Raw genomic sequence first — 21,590 nt, 5'->3', positions numbered from 1 at the left:
CTTGCGAACTGCTTCTGCTTCGGGCACCGCGCGGCAAGAAAGACTGAAGAAAATGGCGTCGGCTGATGCTTATATACTCCAGCCGCTCTGACATCGGAGAGAAATGCGACATCAGCCGACGTCGGACCCAGACTTTGGAATCCGGCCGACCGAGGGCTGCCTGAGGCAGGACAACCCACATGTTATGACTGCAGTTGCATTCTTGAAGGACATCTTGATAGTACTTGTGAACCTCTGCTATCTCTGTAAAAAACAAAAACAAAAAAAAAAATCTTGCTTTTTTCCCACTTTTCTGAGAGTTAAAAAAGTTCAGTTACAGGCTTGCTGTTCCTGAACTGTTTGAAAGTTTCTGTGAGGCCATTTTTGCTTGGGCTGAAGGAGGGTCTCTCTGTTGATCAGTGGCAGTGAATAACATTGAGCAGCTTCCCTGCCCCCCGTAGAAGTAGTTACTGACTTGAAACTGTAGTTTTATTGTCCGTTTTGGGTCTATTCCTGCTTCTTTCCAGCCCCTGCTATCAAGCACGCTTTAGCGCGAAGTTGCCACTAGAGCAGCATCGGGCAGCGCCGGTTAAACTCTTTCTGGCTCCAGAAAGTCTGTTTTTCAATTTTTCCCCTGCTCTGTTAGGAACATAAACAGTTTACACCTTCACTAAAAAGTGCAGCACTTGTTCCAAATAGCTTTTTCTTCTCAAAAAGCTCAGCACTTGTCTTATAAGCATATCCCTTGTCTTATAAGCATTCTCTTTGCAGGTCAAGCACTCCTATATTATACAAATCTCTCACTAGCAAAACCCCCCAGGAGTGCCCACTTCCCTGCTAAGCCCACTACTTTTCTGTCTCATACCAACTCATAATTCTTTCTAGCGTGTCGAAGGGTCAGATGCTGGCACTCTCCTGCCCAATTGGTGAATCTGGGAATTCTGAGACAATGTTACAATTGCCTCATGTACACGGACAACTCTCTCCTCCTCCCACGTAACACTAACACTTGAGAGATGCAGCTATTTAGCCAGACTGGAGGCTGAGCTCTCTCAACTCAGGACTGGCAAGACCAGGCAGGAGGAGAAGGCAACTACACACACCACAATACCAGTCTCACATAACTCAACCACACCACTGAATCAAACACAAACACACTAAGACATACTCGGAGGCTCTGAGTAAAAATTTACCTAAACAGCAGAGGCCTCCAAAGCAGACACCCAAGCAACTGCAAACTCAATACACCACACAAACAACACATAAAAAACAAAATCAGTGTGCAAAGCAGTCACTGCCCTTAAGGCCAAATACAACACCAAACATACTTGTCCATAGGTGACTCCATAGTCAGACACACTGACGTCCCGCTCACCAGACTGAGTAAGGAGAAGGTCACAGTAAGCTGCCTGTCGGGCGCTAGAATCCGCCACATAACGCAAGCACTCAGGTCTCTCAACAGCAGGTACAAGTACTACTCAGTCATTGTCCACGCTGGTGTCACCGACCTGAGACGTACCTCCTTGGACTACATGAAGAGAGACATTGAGGAGCTCTCTGATTATGTAGCCCAGGCAGGTATGACCCTGACCTTGAGCAGTATCCTACCTTCACCTAGAATGATGCCACAATACAGTGATAAGATGATCAGCTTTAATAATTGGCTTAAATTCTGGTGTCATTCAAAGGGGATCCAATGTCTGTCTGCCTGGGATGACATGCTGGACAAGCCACGCTGCTTCGCAAGGGACGGCTTGCACCTGTCACCCCTAGGCTTCCGGATATTGGCAAAGGCTCTTGCCACCCCCATAGTGCCTTTTTTAGGCAAGGCTCAAATTCTGAACCTACCACCCTAGAACACAAAAAAGGAAAAAAAACTAAGGGTAATGCTGCTCAATGCCAGAAGTCTCAATCTCAAGATGCACACACTCGAGGCCCTTCTCAGTAAGGAGAACATCGATGTCTGTGCTGTGACAGAAACCTGGTTCAAGGCTCCTGAGAGCACCCCAGCACTATCAGGTTTCACCTCATATCATCCCTCCCGGCCCCAAAATCCGGACAACACCAAGAAGGGGGGGGGGGGTCCATATTCATAAAGGACACCCACACCTCAAGGTTGGTGGCAACACACGATGCATCGGAGACCATCCAGGTGCAATTAACCATAGGCAAGACTGCTCTGCAATTTGTAGCATGTTACAGGCCACCCTCTCAAACTCAGGAACCTCACATGGCCTTCCTGAAAACATTGGAGGGGATAAATGTATCTCCAAACACCATCATACTAGGTGACTTCAACTACCCTAATATAGACTGGGAACACTACTCAAGCCCAAACACTCTAGCCCAAAGGTTCCTGGAGTTCATAAACTCAAATGCCATGGAACAACTAGTCACCATCCCCACAAGAGGAGAAAACATACTTGATCTCATCATCACAAACATGGGATCACAATGTTCAACACCGAAGTATACCCCTCACTGGTGAGATCAGATCATAAACTAATCTCGCTGGAGGTCCTCATCCCACCCCACCTGAAATAAAAAAGACCACAGTGAAAAACTTCTCAAAAGCCGACTTCACACTTCTAAAAACTAGTGTGGTCTCCTTTAAGGCCCCTGAGCCAGTGGTAAACATTACTCAAACCGCTGAATCACTTACAAATGCCTTCTACCAGCACCTACAGGACTGCATGGATCAGGCAATCCCAAACAAAACTAAGACTCTTTGTACCAAAGGCAAGCGTCCAGTCTGGTGGACCCCAGCCATAAACAAGCTCTACAACAAAAGGAGGAAGCTACTACAAGATAGAGAAAATCCTGGAAAGGTAAGACACCTTTGATCATTATAAGTAAAAAACTAAGAGCTCTCATAAAATCATCCAAGGCAAATTTTGAGAGAAAAATCGCCAAGGACTCAAAAGACAATCATAAGGCCTTCTTTAGCTATGTTAGAAACCTAGGAGGAAACTTCCAGATATGCTCAGAATTAGTTCAAAATGATGTGAAGATTACTGAACCTACACACATTGCCAACATACTGGCTGACAGGTTCAGTGCAAACTTCTCCCCAAAAGGAGAGATATCTATACCAGAGGATTGTAGCCCCCAAACATCTCCAATGCCCAGGTGAGAACTGCTCTCCAAGGCAAAAACACAGCATCCATGGGACGGATGGTGTCCCCGGCTGTGTGCTCCACGAACTCAATGAGGAATTAAACTCGCAGTTAGGACAGCTGTTTAATCTTAGCCTCACCTCAGGATACGTACCCAAGGAGTGGCGCACGGCGACTGTGGTCCCACTTCACAAGGGCGGTGCCTCCACCGACCCTGGAAATTACCGTCCCATTAGCTTGACAAGCCTTATCTGCAAAGCCATGGAGAGGATCATAATGGAACTCATAAATAAAGACATAGGGAACTTGCAGACTTTGGATCCAACCCAGTTTGGCTTTGTCAAAGGCAGATCATGCCTTTTAAACTTGGTTGACTTTTTCGAGACTGTCACCAAGGCCATTGATGAGGGAAAGGCAGTCCATACAGCCTACCTTGACCTGACAAAGGCCTTCGACACAATACCCCACTCAGGTATCATCGAAAAACTCATCAGCTTGAATGTAAACCCATACATCACAAGATGGGTTGCAAACTGGCTAAGTGACAGAACCCACAGGGTCAGAGTTGCTGGAGCCATGTCAGACTCAAAGCCTCTCACAAGTGGTGTCCCACAGGGCTCAGTCCTGGGTCCACTCTTGTTCGGCATCTACTGTTCTGAAGTACAAGCAAACGCAGGAGGGTTATGGCTGACAAAGTTTGCAGATGACTGCAAACTGGGCGCCATAGTCGAAAACACATCTGACACAGATATCCTTCAGAAGGGCCTCACAGAAACGGATAACTGGTGCCAGAGCCATGGCCTAAAGTTAAACGCCAAGAAATGCATAGTCATACCCTTCGGGAAAAACAAGGTTACCCCTAGCTACCATATAGGTGGCAATCCACTGAGCACAGAAGAAGTCATCAGGGATCTGGGGACCCAGGTTGACAGTAGCCTTCGCTTGACACTCATGTTACTAAAGTAGTTAGGAAAACCTTCTACATTGCCCACCTGATCATGAAGGGATTCACATCTAGATCAAGGGAGGTCATCGTCCCCTGTACTCATCACTCATTAGACCTATGATTGAGTACAATGCCCCATTCGAATGTATCTGACCCGACATCTGCAGCAGCTGGAAAGGCCCCAAAAGTTCCTCACCAAAAGGATAAAGGGTCTCAAAATATGTCTTATGCTGCCCGACTGAAAGAACTCCAGCTCTATTCAGTCTCATACCGCTTGCTCAGAGGTGACCTGTGCCTGACATATAAGGCCATGTCAAACCCAGATTTGATGACTATGCTTCACCTCAAAAAATCTAGATCCCTCAGAACCACAAGGGCGGAGACTTAAACCTTGACACGGTTATTAATAGAACGTGCTGGAGGGACAGATTCATCACCCAGAGACTCCCTATGCTGTGGAACAAAATCCCGGTACATGTGAGGCAGAGCACCTCGCTGGCCTTGTTCAAGAGGAATCTTGACCAATGGATGGGAGATCGCAGATATACCCCAGGGATTACTTCAGTGTCACTGCTTGACAGAGGCACAGCAAAATAATAGGCATAGTTTTATTCAAACTAAAGGGGTGGCGAAAGCCACATAACTATGGGCTAGGCTTATGAATGCCCTTGGGCAGATAACCTAGTATGAACCTATGAACCTATAGAGTGGTAGAGATAAGGTCAGCTAGTTCAGAGGGGATGGAGGGAGGGTAACCTGGACTGCAGCAGGGTGAGCACTCGAACATCTACATTTATGGTAGGTACAAAACTGTACTATGTTCATCGTGTTACCCTGCTGCAGTCATCACACTTGGGTTGAATCCCAAAGCTAAGGATGGGAGGTGGAGTCAGACAGGGTTAGAAGAAGCTAGTAAGCCCTGCAAAACTGCAGTGGCAAAACCAGCTCTAGTCTTGGAGTATAGAGGTAAGTGATAGTGTTTGGTGAAGGTGTGCACTTAATTCCAAGTCGCAGCTTCCGGAATATCCTTGGCTGGCACTCCACTGAGAAAGGCTGCTGATGTAGCTGTAGCCCTGGTGGAGTGGGACCTAATGTTAGCAGGTACTGGTTTCCCATGGTGTGTAACAGAAATGTATGCAATGCCCTATCCATTTAGAAATGGTCTGTTTTGAGATTGCTACAGGATCACAAGGAAAAGCTAAGGCTACAAAAAGCTGGTCAGTTTTTCTGAAAGCCTTAGTTTTATCCAAGTAGTAAAGTAATTGCCTGTGAATGTCCAAAGAGTGCAGGAGTCTTTCTCCTTGGTTCTGGGGATTTGGGAAGAAGGTGGGCAAGTGAATGGTTTGGTTTAGGGCTACACTGGATACCACCTTTGGCATAAAGGAAGGATTTGTTCATAGAGAGACTATGTCTTGATGAAAAATGAGTCTCCACTGCCATTAGTGCCTGTAGCTCTGAGACTCTTCTAGCTGAGGTTATTGCTAGTAGTACGGCAGTTTTCCATGAAAGAAATTTTAAATCAGCAGAAAGGGCTGGTTCAAAGGGCGAAGTGTAAGCTTTTCCAGAACAAAGTTGAGATCCCAAGTACGTGTTGGAGCTCTCCTTGGCGGTCTTAAGTTCTTAGCCCCTCTGAGGAACTGTCTCAGGAGTGGATGTGAGAATAAAGGAGGATCCGTGCTGTAATGAGCTGAAATTGCTGAGGCGTGGATGTTAACAGACGAAAAGGAAAGTCCTTTGTGTAACATCTCAGTTAAATATTGTAGAATCTGAGGGATGCTTGGATCAAGGGGGTTTAGGCCTTTAGCCTGGGTCCATGCGCAAAATCTTTTTCATTTGTCTGAATAGGTTTTCCTGGTGCTGGGTCTCCTGGCCTCCAGAATGACTTCCATAACAGCTTTGGATAGAGGTGTTGGCTGGTTGTTCAAGTAATTTGCCATGCAACTAGGTTTAAAGTCTTGAGCTGGCTGCGCAGAATCCGATGATCTCGCTGGGTGAGCAGGTGTGGAATTTGTGGCAAAACCCATGGTGGGCCGTGGGCCATGTTCCTTAAAATTGGGTACCAATGCTGGCATGGCCAGTCTGGTGCAACAAGTATCATTTGTGGTCTCTCTAATCTGACTTTCAGCAGTACCTTTGCTAGAAGAGGTAGTGGAGGGAAGGCATACACTGTTAATGTTTTCCAACTGAATGAGAGGGCGTCCACTTTCCAAGCTAGTGGATGGAAGGTGCTTGTGCAAAATTTTTGAAGTTGGTGGCTGTGGGGGCTTGCAAACAGATCTATGTTTGAGCTATCATTGCACATACTTGTGGATCTAGTTTCCATTCGTGTGGATCCATGATGTTTCTGCTTAGGTCATCTGCCAATGTGTTTTTCTGTCCTGGCAGGAATTGTGCTTGTAATTGAACCTGGTAAGACAGTGCAGTGTTCCACAAGGTCACTGCTTGCCTGCATACAGGGTAGGAATGTGTGCCCCCTTGCTTGTTTATGTACCACATGACTGTGGTGTTGTCCGTCTTTATTAGTAGTTGTCCTGGGTGTAGAAGGTCCTCGAAAGCTGTTAGGGCATTCTGTACTGCTAGCATTTCTTTTTGACTGATATGCAGATGCCTCTGATCTGTAGTCCATTTGCCCTGAATGCACTGCCCTGCCATGTGTGCTCCCCAGGCATAGTCCCGATGCATCTGTTGTCACAGTTTGCCTGGCTGTGGGTAAGGTGAAAGGCTGACCCTTGTTGAGGTGATATGCCTGTGCCCACCATAGAAACTCCTGTTGAAGGCAGGGAATGAGTGGTATTGTTTCCAAGCTGTGGCTGTGTTGAATCCATACACTTTTCAGGTGCCATTGTAATTTCCTCATAGGCAGTTTTGCAAATGGTATTAGTAGTATGCAAGATGCCATGAATCCCAAGGCCTGCAGAATTTTTATTGCAGGGAGTTGGGTCTTTGTTGCCATTATTTTGAAATATTGAACAGTTGTCGCTGCTTGTCTGGCATGAGATGAGCCATCTGGGCTGTTGTATTCAAACTGGCATCCAGGAATATTATGTTTTGTGAGGGCACTAGTTTTGATTTCTTTTCGTTTACTGTGTACCCTAGGCAACTTAGAAGGTGTTTGACAAATGCCAGATGCTTTAAAAGAATGTCTTTGCTTTCTGCTTGAATAAGGCAGTCGTCCAGGTATGGGTATATTTTAATTTCTCTTTGTCTGCAGTATGCAATTACTAGTGCCAGGCATTTTGTGAAGACCCTGGGTGCAGTAGATAAGCCAAAAGGCAGTGCAGAGAATTGGTAATGCTTTGAACCTGCAGTGAAGCGGAGGTATCTTCTGCAATTTTGTCTGATAGGGACATGCAGGTATGCCTCCTTGAGGTCCAAAGTGACTAGCCAAGCATTCTTGCTCAGCAATGGAAAGAAGCTGCTGTAGTGTTAGCATCTTGAATTTTGGTACTTGCAGATAGGTGTTCAGAATTGAAAGATCCAGAATGAGTCTCCATGCTTTGTCCTTTATTGGGTCTAGGAAGAGTCTTGAATAAAATCCGTGTCCTTGCTCCTGTGTAGGTACCTGTTGAATGGCTCTCATGTTCATGAGAGCTGTAATTTGTTTTTGTGCCTCTGCCCATTGATTTGGTGGCAGGTTTGGCATTCCCTTGTTCCTTGGTAAGGTATGAAAGTGGAATCTGCATCCTTGAGAGACAATGTTTAGAACCCATCTGTCTTTTGTGATGATGTGCCAGTTGTCTGCAAAAATGCTAGTTTTCCTCCCAAGGGAGTTGCCAGGAGAGAATTGCTTGGCAGTTTGAGGATAGAGTCATTGTGATTGTCTTCTGCTAGCTTGGGGCCTGTCTTCTCCTCCTTTCTGGGTAGCAGAACCCCATTGGTGAGGTTTGTACGGGCCCTGTGACTGACTTCTGCCCCTTGGGCATCTGTATTTACCCCTCTGATCTGTCTGAAGCTGGAAAGGACCAATTTTTTGTTGGCCAATTTCTGCTGAATCGAGAGGGTTGTACCTGCAAAAAATCCTTGACAGTTTGCATAGACTTTGCCTTATCCTCCATTTTCTTTAAAACCTCTTCTGCTTTGACACCAAATAATACATGCTGTTGTAAAGGTGCATTCAATAATTTTGCTTTAACATGGTCAGGGAGGGTTTGTTCTTTTAACCAAGCATGCCTACGTATGACAGAGCCAGTAACAGCTGCTCTACAAGAAGCTTCCAATGAGTCAAATCCGCATTGTAAAGTATGTTTTCCCACCTGTTCAGCTGCATGCAACAGATCCTGCATTTCTTTGAAATCAGGCAGTTCTAAATGTGTGCTCATTTTTTGTTTCAACTGAGACATTAGAAATTTTTGATATTTCAACATGTGAAACTGGCAATTTAATGCTCTCATAGCCAGAGTAGCTGAGGTGTATATTTTCGTGCCCCATCTATCTAGGGCTCTGGAATCCCTTTCAGAGGGCACAGGATTTTTAGCCATTGAAGCTTTTGCTCCCTTAGGACCCTGGGAAATAGTTTCTGGGTCAGCTACGGGGCTTTTATAAAGGAATTTATGCGAGTCAGGTACTCTGTAGTATCTGTCTGGTTTGGCTGGAGCAGGAGGAAGAGAGTCTGGATTTAAACTAGACTCCAAGTAAACATCATCCACAATATCCAGAACAGGAGGGATAGCAACAGGTCTGTGCTGGGGTAGTAAAAGGAACTCGGAGCCTTTTCTTAGAATCTGAGTAAGCCTGGCCTTCCCAGTGGAAATGTTCCCTCATGGTATCTAAAGTTTCCGCAAAGGAGTAGTCTTCAGGGGGAGATGCTGAGGAAATAGAATCTTCAGCATCAGAATCTTCATAAGGTGGAAAAGTGTTATCCTGTTCCTCAGAAGAATCTGAGGAGAGAGAAACCTGGTCAGAGGATGCATAATCCGCCTCTTGTCTTGGTCTTTTATCAGGACGGGGATGGGAACCCCTGATAAGGGTAATCAAATCTTCAGCCATCTTAAGCATCTGTTTCTTAGGCATGGGGCTTTGAACTGTAGACTGATGTACAGTTTTCTTACGTTTTAAAGGAGTTTTAAGTTTAGCATAAGATTTAATGGTGAGCGTAGTCGGTCTGAAGACAACTTCAGAAACCGAAGGTGTTTCCGTTGCACCGGCGTCTAGTTCTACTCCGGTGTCGGTAGAAGGCTGCGTCGGCCTAGTAGACTCTGCATGGGAATCCGCAGCTGTCTGGGGTTCCAGCTCTGCAGTCATCAGGGGCTGCGTAGGCGCCTCACTGAAAATTGGAGAACCGGCGAAAGGCCCAGCTGAGGCCTCGGTGTCTGGCTTATTCCTATGCTGCCTGTCCTTATCTTTGCGTTTTTTATGAGTAGCGGTCGTCAACTGCTCCGACGGCATGATGTAATTAAATTTCCTACCAAAGTAATGCCGTGTGAAGTCAAAACGGCGTTTGATAGTTCGTTTATTAAACCTAGTGCAAAACCGACAACCTGTGACGTCGTGGTCTGGGCCTAGGCAAGGACAATAGGAATGGAAGTCCTTATGAGGTATTTGCTTCCCACAAGAAATGCAATTATTAACTTTTTCTGACATCGGACTGAGGCAAGAAAATGTTCCCCAATGGGGTGCTCAGCTTTATTGAAGACTTCGGACTGAAATTCAAATCGAAAATCTCAGGTGTCAGCCAACCTGCACTTGCGAACTGCTTCTGCTTCGGGCACCGCGCGGCAAGAAAGACTGAAGAAAATGGCGTTGGATGCCTCTTATATACCCCTGGCGCACTGACGTCAGGGAGGAAGCAACAGCAACCGACGCCGGACCAAGACTTTCGAATTCGGACAGACTGCAGGACCGCCTGACAGCAGGATAATCCAAGTGTGATGACTGCAGCAGGGTAACACGATAAACATCCCTGTCCCCTTTGTTCTATTGGAACATGTTGAATAGCCCTGATATTGAGCAGGGAAAGTACTTGCTTTTGAGCCTCTGCCCACTGGTTTGGAGGAAGGTCTGGAAACCCACTCGGGGTTGGCAGTGAATGGAAGTAGAATCTGTACCCTTGGGATACAATGTTTAGAACTCATCGGTCCTGAGTAATGGACATCCAGTTTTTTGCATGAAGGGCAAGTTTTCCTCCTAGGGGTGTAAGTAATTGGAAAGGGCTGGGAAGGATAACTGAAAAGTCATTGTAAACTTTTTCCATAAGGGGGTGGTTTACCACTCCCTGTTTTTGAGGTGGGAGCACTCCACTGTTTAGATCTCTGCATACCCTGAGACTGTAGTCTTGGTGGTCTGTTCCCCCTGGGTTTGGAATGAGAATGCCTGGAAGGGGCTGGAAAGGGCCAGTTTTTAGAAGGCCAATCCTTACTGAATCTAGGTCACTGCACTTGTACGAATTCTTTAACAGTTTGCATAGATTTAGCTTTTTCTTCCATCTTTTTAAGAACCTCTTCTGCTTTGGTGTCATACAAACCGTCATTATTTAAAGAAGTGTCTAGTAATTTTGATTGGACATTATCTGGCAAGGTTTGTTCCTTCAGCCAAGCATGCCTTCTCAGTACAGACCCAGTGACTACAACCCTGCAAGATGCTTCTAGGGCATCAAAGCCACACTGCAAAGTATGCTTACTAACTTGGTTTGCAGAATGCATTAGCTCTTGTAAATCTTTATCTTCTGCACAATCTGGAAGTAACATCATTTTTTTGTTTAATTAGTTCCATAATATGTTGCTGGTACTTCAACATGTGAAATTGGCAATTCAATGGCCTGATGGCAAGAGTTGCAGAGGTATATACTTTCTTACCCCATCTGTCTAAAGCTCTGGAACCCCTGTCTGAAGGGGTAGGGTTTTTGGTTGTAGTAGCCTTAATACCTTTAGGTCCCTGGGAAATGGTCTCTGGATCCACAGTAGGATTTTTAAAGAGAAATTTATGAGAATCAGGTAATCTGTAGTATCGGTCAGGTTTTCTAGGGGCCGGTGAAGTGTCTGGAGTAAGACTGGATTCCATGAAGACATCATCTACAACATCCAAGACAGGGGGTACAGCTAGAGGCCTGTGCTAAGGCAATTCTAAAAATTCTCTGAGTCTCTTTCTGGACTGAGGGTAGTCCTGGCATTCCCAACAGAAATGCTCTTTTAAAGTATGCAAGGTTTCACCAAAAGAAAAATCCTCTGGAGGGGAGGCAGAGGGAATGGGATTCCTCTGCATCTGAATCCTGGTAATCAGAAGGGTCAGAGTCATCGGACTCCTGGTCTGTAGAATCAGAATGAAACTCAATTCTTTGTCTCTTAGCAAGGGAAGGTTGGCTTCCTCTAAATTAGGCTAATAAGGTCTTCAGCCATTCTAAGCATTTGTTTTTGTGGCATGGGAGCAAGAGCATGCACTTTGGTTGTATGTTTTCTAGGTGTAGTGCATACTCTGGGCCTGAGAAACTCGGTAGTTGTAGCTAAAATGAAGTTGTCGGTTTAATGCTAACAATGGTAGGTTGGAATACACCCTCAGAAGCTGGTGCTTGCACAGCGGCTCTGGACCCATCCAAGGTAGAGACATCCGCAGGTTCCATAGTCGAAGAAGCATCTCGCGGCATACCTGACTCCGAATGGGTCTCAGCAGAGGCCTGCGAATCTGTAGAAGTGGGCATCAGGGGCTGCAAAGGCGCCTCACTGAGTACCGGTGGACTGGCGACTAGCTTAAAGGAAGCATCATCGGCAGTTTTGGACTTAAGCGGTCTGTCTTTATCTTTACGTTTTTTTGGAACATCGGTAGTCAGATGGCTTATCAAAGTCATTTTGTATTACAGAGAACAAGAGAGAAAGAATTTAGCAACAAAGATAGCCCGACGACGAATGGTTCGGGTGTTAAACAAGGCACAAAACTGACAGCGAGGGACGTTGTGGTCTGGGCCTACACAAGTGACGTAGTAAGAATGAAAATCTCTGAGGTATTTGCTTTTCACAGGCAAGACAATTGTTAACTTTTTCTGACATCGGTTAGAGCAAGAAAAAAGAATCCCCAACAGGGTCTTAGCTTTAGAAGACTTCAGGTTTGAAACTCGAAAAATGAAAATTTCAGGTAGCGGCCAACCGGCACTTGCGAACTGCTTCTGCTTCGGGCTCCTTCTCGGCAAGAAAGACTGATGTAATGGCATCGGCTGCCTGCATTATACCCCTGACGACCTGACATCATGGAAGAGGTGACAGCATCTGACTCAGAAATCCCAAGACTGGTATTCGAGCCAACTGAGGGCTACCTGCAGGCAGATAACTGCAACAGTGAAACACGAAGAACATCCTTCGGTTTTTAATCGGCAGGTAACACTACAAGAAAACAGAGGTGGCACTCCCTCAGCTACCCTGAGAAGCACCCCCCACTAAACATCCACAGATCATCGTTCTCCAATCAGACAGTGGAGCAATCGAAAAAGATGTAGCTGACCCAATGGTCCATGATGGGTGGAAATACTATACCAGTGAAACTCATAGCATCAAGTGACTGATCTCAGGAACACTTGTTGGCTACTACAGGTTCCTGACTTATCAGCTGAGGCACTACCTGAACACACGGGCACAGAAAGTGCTCTGTGTTTTTTCTTTTTAGGTAAAGTATGAGCACAGCCAGCAGGACCGCAGTAACTAACCAAAGCTGCAGCAGAGGAAGAGGTTTGAACGCTGGCATGGAATGCTGGAATGAGTCAGTCAAAAGACAAGCTATCAAACTTGTCTTTACAAGCAGCACACACATGCATACACACTCCCTAAAAGTCCCCTTTCATGTAAAAGCGTAAGTATAGCACAACAAAATCCTATCAGAAATAAAGCACCACTACATTAAGCGTCCTGAGAGAAAAAAATAACAGGCAACTTGTCATGAATTGTACACAAGTACTAAAAATATTACAAATACTTTCTGCCCATTTAAAAATTCTTACATTCAGTCACACATTAAAAGCTTACACAAACAGTACACTTTTTATACAAAACAGCCCCCAAATCCAAAAAAAAAATAAGCAATTAGCTCAAAATAGGGCTTCCTGACAGGAAACTTCCAATATTGTGAAAAATACTGTTTCTTAAAGGGGAAAATTTAGTCACTAAATAAAGCATTTTTTTTTCTTAAATGGAAAAAAAGATTTCTGTGAATGGTTTCCCCTGTGTGGACTTACCTGCCAGAAATGAAGCTTGAAGGCTGACTGCTACTCCTGTGAAACCTCAGAGCTGTTTCCCCTAATGGCGGCATGAAAGTACTGAAGTTTTCTTCAGTATGACTGCTGATTTCCCTACAAGGGAATGATCAATTAGCAGTCAGAGTGAAGGTGCAGGAGGGAGCTAAAGTTCTATGAAGCTGGCCAGTTACTTATTTTACATTTGTTTACCGGGAAGGTCCGACTGGGCTAATAGCCCATTTTCAGTGCAGGCCCATAGATTCTGACAGTATAAACCTTAGACAAGCATAATAAGTTGCATGCATAATTACACACACACATTATAAAAGGGAATTATACAGAGCAACATTTTTTACATGATTATACATAGATTCGAAAATATTTACAACAAATTAAAAACGGTTTATGGGACACCAGATGTTCTTCCTTTCATGACAATAGTCAGTCCTTGCAACTCATGTTGTAGTCTTCCTTTCTTGTAGGAATGTACTTTTAACAATGACCAGTGGTTGAATACCTACCTTAACTGTACATACTATACATATCAACTGCATGTGCTATTGTAAACAACATACAAATACATTGCCGCTACTTTGTTACAGTACCACATACAACTGTGTGTATCCCTTAGTTTATTTTCTGTTTTGTGTCCTACAACACAGTGCCAAGTCATGGCTGAAAATGATCCACTTACCTTCTTTTTCTCTCTTTCTAACTAAATACATGAATAATGTCCACTGTTGCAGTAGTGATAAAACTTGGGATTCTGCTGCAGAAGGCCCAAGATCCAGCCTGCTGTCCAGAATTTCTAGCCCCTATCCCTCCAGGACAGGCAGATCCAGTCCCATATGCAGATCACCGTGCCTGTGGTATAAGAGAAAAAGAAAAAATGCTGGACCGGCCCACCAACAGAAAGCACAAAGACACTGGAACACAGATGTTATGTAACACCTTTTATTGCACCAACAAAGGCAAAAATAGATATCTAAGCACCATAACAAACATCAACAACTTAACTCCCAAAAAGGGTTCCCGTTAGCCCAAAATCTCAAGTAACTATAAAAACTATGTTGGTCCAAAAAAAGAGAGACTACATCACCTCTGTTTTACAGCCTCTTTATGGTATATAGAGTGTCATCTGCCTGTGCCACTTTGCAGTTCTTTCTTGCCTGTAAACTCAGTGTATGGGCTGAGATCACCGTACAAGTCACCCAGGCGACATATACCCACCAAGAATGGTACCCCAAACCAGAAGGGTCCAAAAAGCTACCTCCCCATATACTAGATCAAACTGATGGGGCTACCTTCTAGGAATAACAGAGAACAAAGGTAAAGGGACAGAATATCAGCTACTTAGCCCAAACCCAGGATGACTACAGAAGAAGAAAGAGGGCAGAGGGAGTAAATTAGCAGCAAAACCGTGAACATACTTGAACTTCTACAATTACAGTTAAGTTCTCAGTAAAACTACATAATGTTCTTCATGTTTACTGTCACAGTACTGATGTCACGGGTAGATTACTAGAGCTTATGCAACAGTGGGTGGAGGATGGCCCTACAGTAGGTATGGTTTGTTGGAAATTGTGTACCATAAAGTTACCAAATCCTGTCCTGGCTCTACAGGTAATGTCCAGATTATAATGCCCGTAGAAAATGTGGACAGATGGCAGGCTGGGTGCTGACTCCTCTAAGGAAGACAGTGGTGACGGCTGCCATTCTTGTGTAGCGGACTCCCAGATGCCTTCGTACTGTCTTGCCATGGAAAGATTATAACTCAAAATGCAGTAAACCAGCCATACAGACATGATCTGCTTGGAGACAAGCATGTTGTCCTCACCATTTAAAGACTATGAACAGTTGGGTCTGACGTCCTTTGTTCCTTTAGTCCTTCCAAGGTAACATCTTGGTTGCCTATGCATACTCAAGGTGTGCAGGACCCTTTCTCATTGTTCTGTGGGAAAGCCAGGACATGAGAACATTAATACCTTGGTCTACAGAAACTTCTGTCACATTTTAGACATGTAGTTGAAACTGGTGCACCGATTTTCATTTTCCAAACAGACGGGACAAAGGGTTGTCTAAGCATTAGGACATCCAGTTCAGATATCCTTTAGGTAGTTGCAACTAAAATGGCAGTTTTCCAGATCACATACTTTAGGAGTGCACCAGCTGCTGGCTCTGAAGAGGTAAAGTTAATTTCTCTAGCACATGACTGAGGTTGCATGGTGGACAAACCACTTATTGAGAGGCATCAGATGTGGTACTTGCCCATAAGGAACTGCTTTACTGGTAAAGAGGGAATAAAGGGTGGATCTCAGTGTAGCAGGCTGAAACTGCAAACAAATGTAACTTCACAGAAGCATAAGACAACACAGATTTGCAAGTCATCCATCTGAGTATCATGACACTGACACATGCTTAGCATCCAGATCCTCCCTATCTAGTACCAACAGGAGAATCATTTCCATTTTACTGGTTATGACTTCTTTATATTTGGTTTCTTAGTCTCACTTAAGACGAACCATGTTCTCAGAACACACATGCATAAAGATAATGAGAGCTACATTATCTTTATGCATAAAGATAATGACAGCTACATTATACAACAGCTCAGCATGGTCTTCAGATTGGTACATACCACTGACACCCACGTTCTACTTTAAGTTCACATCAAGGTGACAGAACATACACTGCCCTTACCACACTTCATAGGAGCTAAGAGAAACATTTCTGGTCTGTCCTCTATCTTCTTTATTACCTTGATGAAATCAGGGACTACTGAACAGCTTTGGGGGAAAATAAATAACTACTTGGTTACTGAAAATGCATCTACTTGTCCAAAACCCTGTGGCTGGTGTGTCCTGGTGCAAAGTTTTCTAGCTCTTTGCTTCCTTGGGAAGCAGAAAGTTTAATTCTGACATATCCAACCTCTGGGCCAAATTCAGAAGCATGTCCCACGTTCAACATCCACTTTTGAGATCTACTGCTGCTCTAAATCAGCTGATGTGCTAAAAAGCTCTCCTGAGAAAAGTTGTAGGGATTCCAAGGAACATGACGGACTCCTTGGATACACACCATTCCTCCACAGCTAGCAAACACAAGCAGCAGCATTACTGTGGTGTTATCAGGCAAGACATGGAAGATTCCTGCATGCCAAATTTGTAACTTTGTTGGCAAAATCACTACCATCTTCTCTCTGCTGCTAATGAGATTCAGCATTTAAGTTAGTCTCAGGTCCCTTGGATCCTCAGTTTCTCAACCCAGCTTATTTCTGAAGAGTTGGTGGTGAGTAGGATTCTGAGCTTAGCCTGAATAAGACCTCCCATGGCTGAGGTTCATCTGCTCTATCCACAATGAAAACTCCTTCCCACTACAAGATGGGGTAGGAGACACTGCAGAGTGGAATGCTAGTACTATTTGTTCCTTAGGTACCACTGGAATACTCAAGTGTGGTCCTTCCAGACGGGCCCATCAGGACTGAGGATAGTACTGTATCGAACTATTCTGCTGAAGAACTCTGACTCTTCTGTGCTACAGTGATAAAAGTAGGTCAAGCAACTGCATATTGTGTACAAGAAAAGTACAGTTTTGTACCTACCATAAATGTAGATGTTCGAGGATCCACATTGCTGCAGTCCTAACTATTGGGGTAGTCCGCTGTCCAGTCGGCCCGAATACCAGAGTATATGGCTGACGTCGGTCAGAGCGCATTAGACTGACGTCAGTACGTCAGGGTACTAATGCGCATGACCGACGTCATATCCTCAGTCTTTTCTTGCCCCAGATGTCAGAAGACCCTAAAAAGACAAGGCCCCAAAATACCTGCACCAAAAATATGTACAATATATACAAAAATATATACAAAAATATCAGCATATAACCTCACCTACACAACCACCCCTAAACACAGAGGGGAAGGAGGGAGGGTAAATTGGACTGCAGCAATGTGGATCCTCGAACATCTACATTTATGGTAGGTACAAAACTGTACTATGTTCTTCATTCCACATTGCTGCAGTCCTAACTATTGGGTAGAATCCCAAAGCAGAGGTAAGGGAGGCTGGCAAATCATAAAGAAGCAGGAGCTGACAACATGCCTTGCAAAATACCTGTGGCAAAACCAGCCCTAGACTTAGAGTAGAGAGGAAGGTGATAATGCTTAGAGAAAGTATGCACTGAACTCCAAGTAGCTGCCTCCAAAATATCCTTAGTTGCCACCCGCCTTAGAAATGCTGTTGAAGTGGCAGTAGCCCTAGTGGAATGAGGCCTAATCCCAGCTGGAATCTCCTTGCCATGATGGGAATAACAAAATGCAATGCAAAACCCAATCCACCTAGAAATAGTTTGTTTTGACACAGGCTTGCCCTGCGAACTCAAAGCAAAAGAAACAAACAACTGCTGAGACTGCCTAAAATCCTTAGTCCTGCTTAAATAATAACGCAATTGCCTGTGTACATCTAAAGTGTGCAAAATCTTTTCCCTTTATTTTGGGGTCTGCATAAAAAGTAGGCAAATGAATAGTTTGGTTTAAAGCCACACTAGAAACCACCTTAGGCATAAAGGAAGGATTAGTACGTAATGATACCCTATCCTTATGGAAAATCAAAAAGGGCTCTACTGCCATAAGGGCCTGCAACTCAGACACCCTTCTTGCAGAAGCAATAGCCAACAGAAAAGCAGTCTTCCATGACAAGTATTTCAATTCAGCAGTAGCCGCAGGCTCAAAAGGTTGTAGAGTAAGTTTTTCCAACACAAAATTGAGATCCCAAGCAGGAGTAGGAGATCTACGTGGGGGTCTTGTATTCTTTGCCCCTCTAAGAAACTGCTTGAACAAAGGATGCGAAAACAATGGTGGGTCACAATCATAGTGAGCTGAAATTGCTGCAGCATGAATCTTAATGGAAGAGAAGGACAAACCTTTGTCCAATAACTCAGTAAGATATTGAAGAGCCACACTCAAATTAGGCTCAGAAATCTCCAAATTCTTTGCTGTACTCCAAAATAAAAACCTCTTCCATTTTTCTGCGTACACTTTCCTTGTACTAGGTCTTCTAGCTTCCTTAATCACATTTAAAACTTGAGGAAGTTGAGACCTGCTGTGTTTCAACACAGAATATGCCAGGCTGTTAGATGAAGAGAGTGAAGCTTGACATTGAGGAGATGACCGTCCTTCTGAGATAACAGGTGTGGAATCAAAGGTAAAGGCCATGGAGGCTTCCTTACCAGACTCCTTAGTAGTGGGTACCAGTGTTGCCGAGGCCAATCTGGAGCTATTAAAATCATCCTTGGCTTGTCTTGTCTGACCTTTAAGAGCACCTTTGGAAGAAGAGGCAGAGGTGGAAAGGCATACACATGAAGATTTTTCCAACTGAAAGAAAGAGCATCCACTTTCCAAGCTGTGTGATGAAACCCCTTTGTGCAAAACTTTGGCAGCTGGTGGTTTAGTGGAGAAGCGAACAGATCTATGTCTGGAGTTCCCCATGACACTGTCAATTTTTGAAATACATGAAGATCCAGTTTCCACTCGTGGGGATCCATGATTTGTCTGCTTAACACATCTGCTAAGGAGTTCTGTGCTCCCGGCAGAAACCTTGCCTGAAGAGTTAGTTGCAAGCTGAGCGCAGTCTCCCATAAAATCATTGCTTGCCTGCATAGAGGATAAGAATGTGTTCCCCTTGTTTGTTGATGTACCACATGACAGTTGTGTTGTCTGTTAGAATCAACACCTGCCCTGGAAGAAGTAACTCCTTGAAAGCCATTAATGCAAACTGGACTGCTAACATCTCCTTCATGTTGATATGTAGATGCTGTAGTCTGGCAGGCCACTTGTCTTGTATCCACTTTCCATTTAGATGAGCTCCCAAGCAATGTCCGAGGCATCTGTCGTTAAAATCTGACTCGCCTCTGGCCGGGTCACAGAGAGTCCCTTGTTTAGGTGACATTCCTGAGCCCACCACAAAAATTCTTTTTGAAGGCAAGGTATTATTTGAATGACAGTGTCCAAATCCTGGCAGTGCTGTGTCCATACATTTTTGAGATACCATTGCAGCTTCCTCATATGCAGTTTGGCATTGGGAAGCACCAGAATACAAGATGCCATGAACCCTAATGCTTGAAGGACTGTCCTTGCAGTCAGCACGGACTGATGAGATAGCTGATGGAAGTAAAGGGATAGACTCTTTTGTTTGTCCGGGGTTAAAAAGGCCATCTGGGCTGCTGTATTCAGTCTCACACCCAGAAAGCACATGTCTTGAGAGGGTACTAGACTGGACTTTATTTCGCTCACAGAATACCCTAGCCATCTTAGCACTGCTATAACATATTCCAGATGCTGTAGAAGGTCTTCCTTTTCTTGAGCCAGAAGCAGGCAGGCGTCCAAGTAAGGATAGATTTGAATTCGTTTAGCCTGAAGTAAGCTATCACTGGAGCCAGAACCTTTGTGAATACTCTGGGCGCAGTAGATAAGCCAAAGGGCAATGCAGAGAACTGATAATGAGAATTTCCAGCTCGAAAACGCAGATACTTCCTGCAACTTAGTCTTATAGGCACATGAAGGTAAGCTTCCTTGAGATCTAAAGTTACCATCCAGTGATCTTTGCCCAGCAGAGGTAAAAGCTGTTGTAACGTCAACATCTTGAACTTGGGAATGTCCAGATAAGTGTTGAGGATAGATAAATCCAAAATTGGTCTCCACGTGTTCCCCTTCTTTGGTACTAGAACAGGCGAGAATAAAATCCTAGGCCCCTTTCTGATACAGGGACTGGCTGAATGGCCCCTATTTGGAGTAACAGAGAAATTTGCTTGTGAGCCTCTTTCCTTTGTGGAGGAGGAACGTCTGGCATGCCTTTGAAAGGGGCAATGTATGGAAATAAAACCTGTAACCGTGGTGAATGATATCCAACACCCATCTGTCTTGAGTAATTAAATCCCAATTTTCTTTGAAAAGAGACAGTCTTCCTCCCAAAGGAGCTGCCAGGCGAGAATCTACTGGCAGCTGAAAAGGCAGGTCATTGGGTCTGTTTACGAAAGGACTGACCCCTGCCCTCACCAGAAGTCTGAGCAGGTGAACTCCTGTTCTAGGCCTAAAAGAACCTTGAGCTCTGCCCCTACCACGCCTAGACCTACCCCTAGACTGGGAATCATAAGCAGGATATGTCCATCCCTTAGTAGGCCAATTTCTACTAAACTTCGGTGGCTGCACCTGCAAAAAATCTTTAACAGTTTGCATAGACTTAGCTTTGTCCTCCATTTTCTTTAAAACTGCTTCCACAGGCTAACCAAACAACACATCAGACTGTAAAGGAGCATCCAAAATCCTTGTCTTAACATGCTCAGCTAAATTCTGATCCCTCAACCAGGCATGCCTGCGAAGAACAGAACTAGTGGCAGCCACCCTCGAGGAGGCCTGTACAGCATCAAAACCACATTGCAAAGAATGCTTACCCACTTGTTCAGACACATGAACTAAATCCAGCAACTCTTTACACTCAATACCTTCCGCCAAAGCATCCACCTTAGATTTCAGTTGTGAAAGGAGATAATTTTGATATTTTAGCATGTGAAACTGACAATTCAACGCCCTCATGGCTAAGGTGGAAGAAGTATACACTTTCTTTCCCCATCTATCCAAAGCCCTTGCCTCTTTATCAGTGGGAACAGGGTTTTTAACCACAGAGGTCTTAACACCTTTAGGTCCCTGAGAAACAGTTTCGGGTCTGCCCTAGGACTCTTAAAAGATACTTATGAGCTTCAGGCACCCTATAGTACCTATCAGGTTTAACAGGAGCAGGAGGCAAAGAATCAGGGTTCAGGGAAGCCTCTGCAAAACATCTTCCACCACATTCAACACAGGAGGTATAGCTAAGGGCCTATGCTGGGGTAAAACAAGAATTCCCTAAGCCTTTTCCTGAATCAGAGTAATCCTGGCCTTCCCATTTAAAGTGCTCCCTCATGGAATGCAGAGTCTCTGAAAATGAGAAATCCTCAGGAGGAGAAGCAGTAGGAGTGGAATCATCCACATCAGAATCAGAATAAGGAGGATACTCCTGCAAATCTTCCGCAGAAGACTCAGAAGCCTCTGAACACTGCTCAAAACTATCAAACTCAGGTTCCACCCTAGGCCTCTTATCAGGAGGGGGCATAGAACCTCTAATCATAGTAATCAAATCTTCTGCCATTTTAAGCATATGCTTCTTAGGCACAGAACCTGAAGTGCTAGGAGAAGCCCCCACTGAAGCTAAACTTGGCCTACCTCTCAAAGAAGTTTTGGCAACAGAAGGAGAGGCTCTAACTACCTTGGGAAGAACAGTTACCTGAGAAGCCCCCTCAGCCTGGCCTACCTCCTGAGAAGGCACATCCTTTAACAGTAAAGTCTCTGCCTGAGACTCCAAAGAAACTC

The 21,590-nt window shown here is 44.6% G+C and overlaps 1 protein-coding gene across 3 annotated transcripts in view; it reads right to left on the bottom strand.

Moving 5' to 3' along the window:
• The window catches only part of LOC122788129 (speckle-type POZ protein), a 1,772,079-nt gene that overhangs the window by 1,394,771 nt on the left and 355,718 nt on the right, over nt 1–21,590 (bottom strand). Inside the window, exon 3 of one of the 3 annotated variants that reach the window (XM_044055069.1) lies at nt 13,887–14,056. The exons of the other annotated variants lie outside the window; for them this stretch is intronic. The gene's annotated coding sequence lies outside the window, so the exon portion shown is untranslated. The remainder of the gene's footprint in view (nt 1–13,886; nt 14,057–21,590) is intronic. 3 annotated transcript variants of the gene reach the window in all.

Source organism: Protopterus annectens, chromosome 13.part0, assembly GCF_019279795.1.
Source record: "Protopterus annectens isolate FY-2018-M chromosome 13.part0, PAN1.0, whole genome shotgun sequence".
Classification (NCBI taxonomy): domain Eukaryota; kingdom Metazoa; phylum Chordata; order Ceratodontiformes; family Protopteridae; genus Protopterus; species Protopterus annectens.
This window is presented reverse-complemented; position numbering and strand designations above follow the sequence as displayed.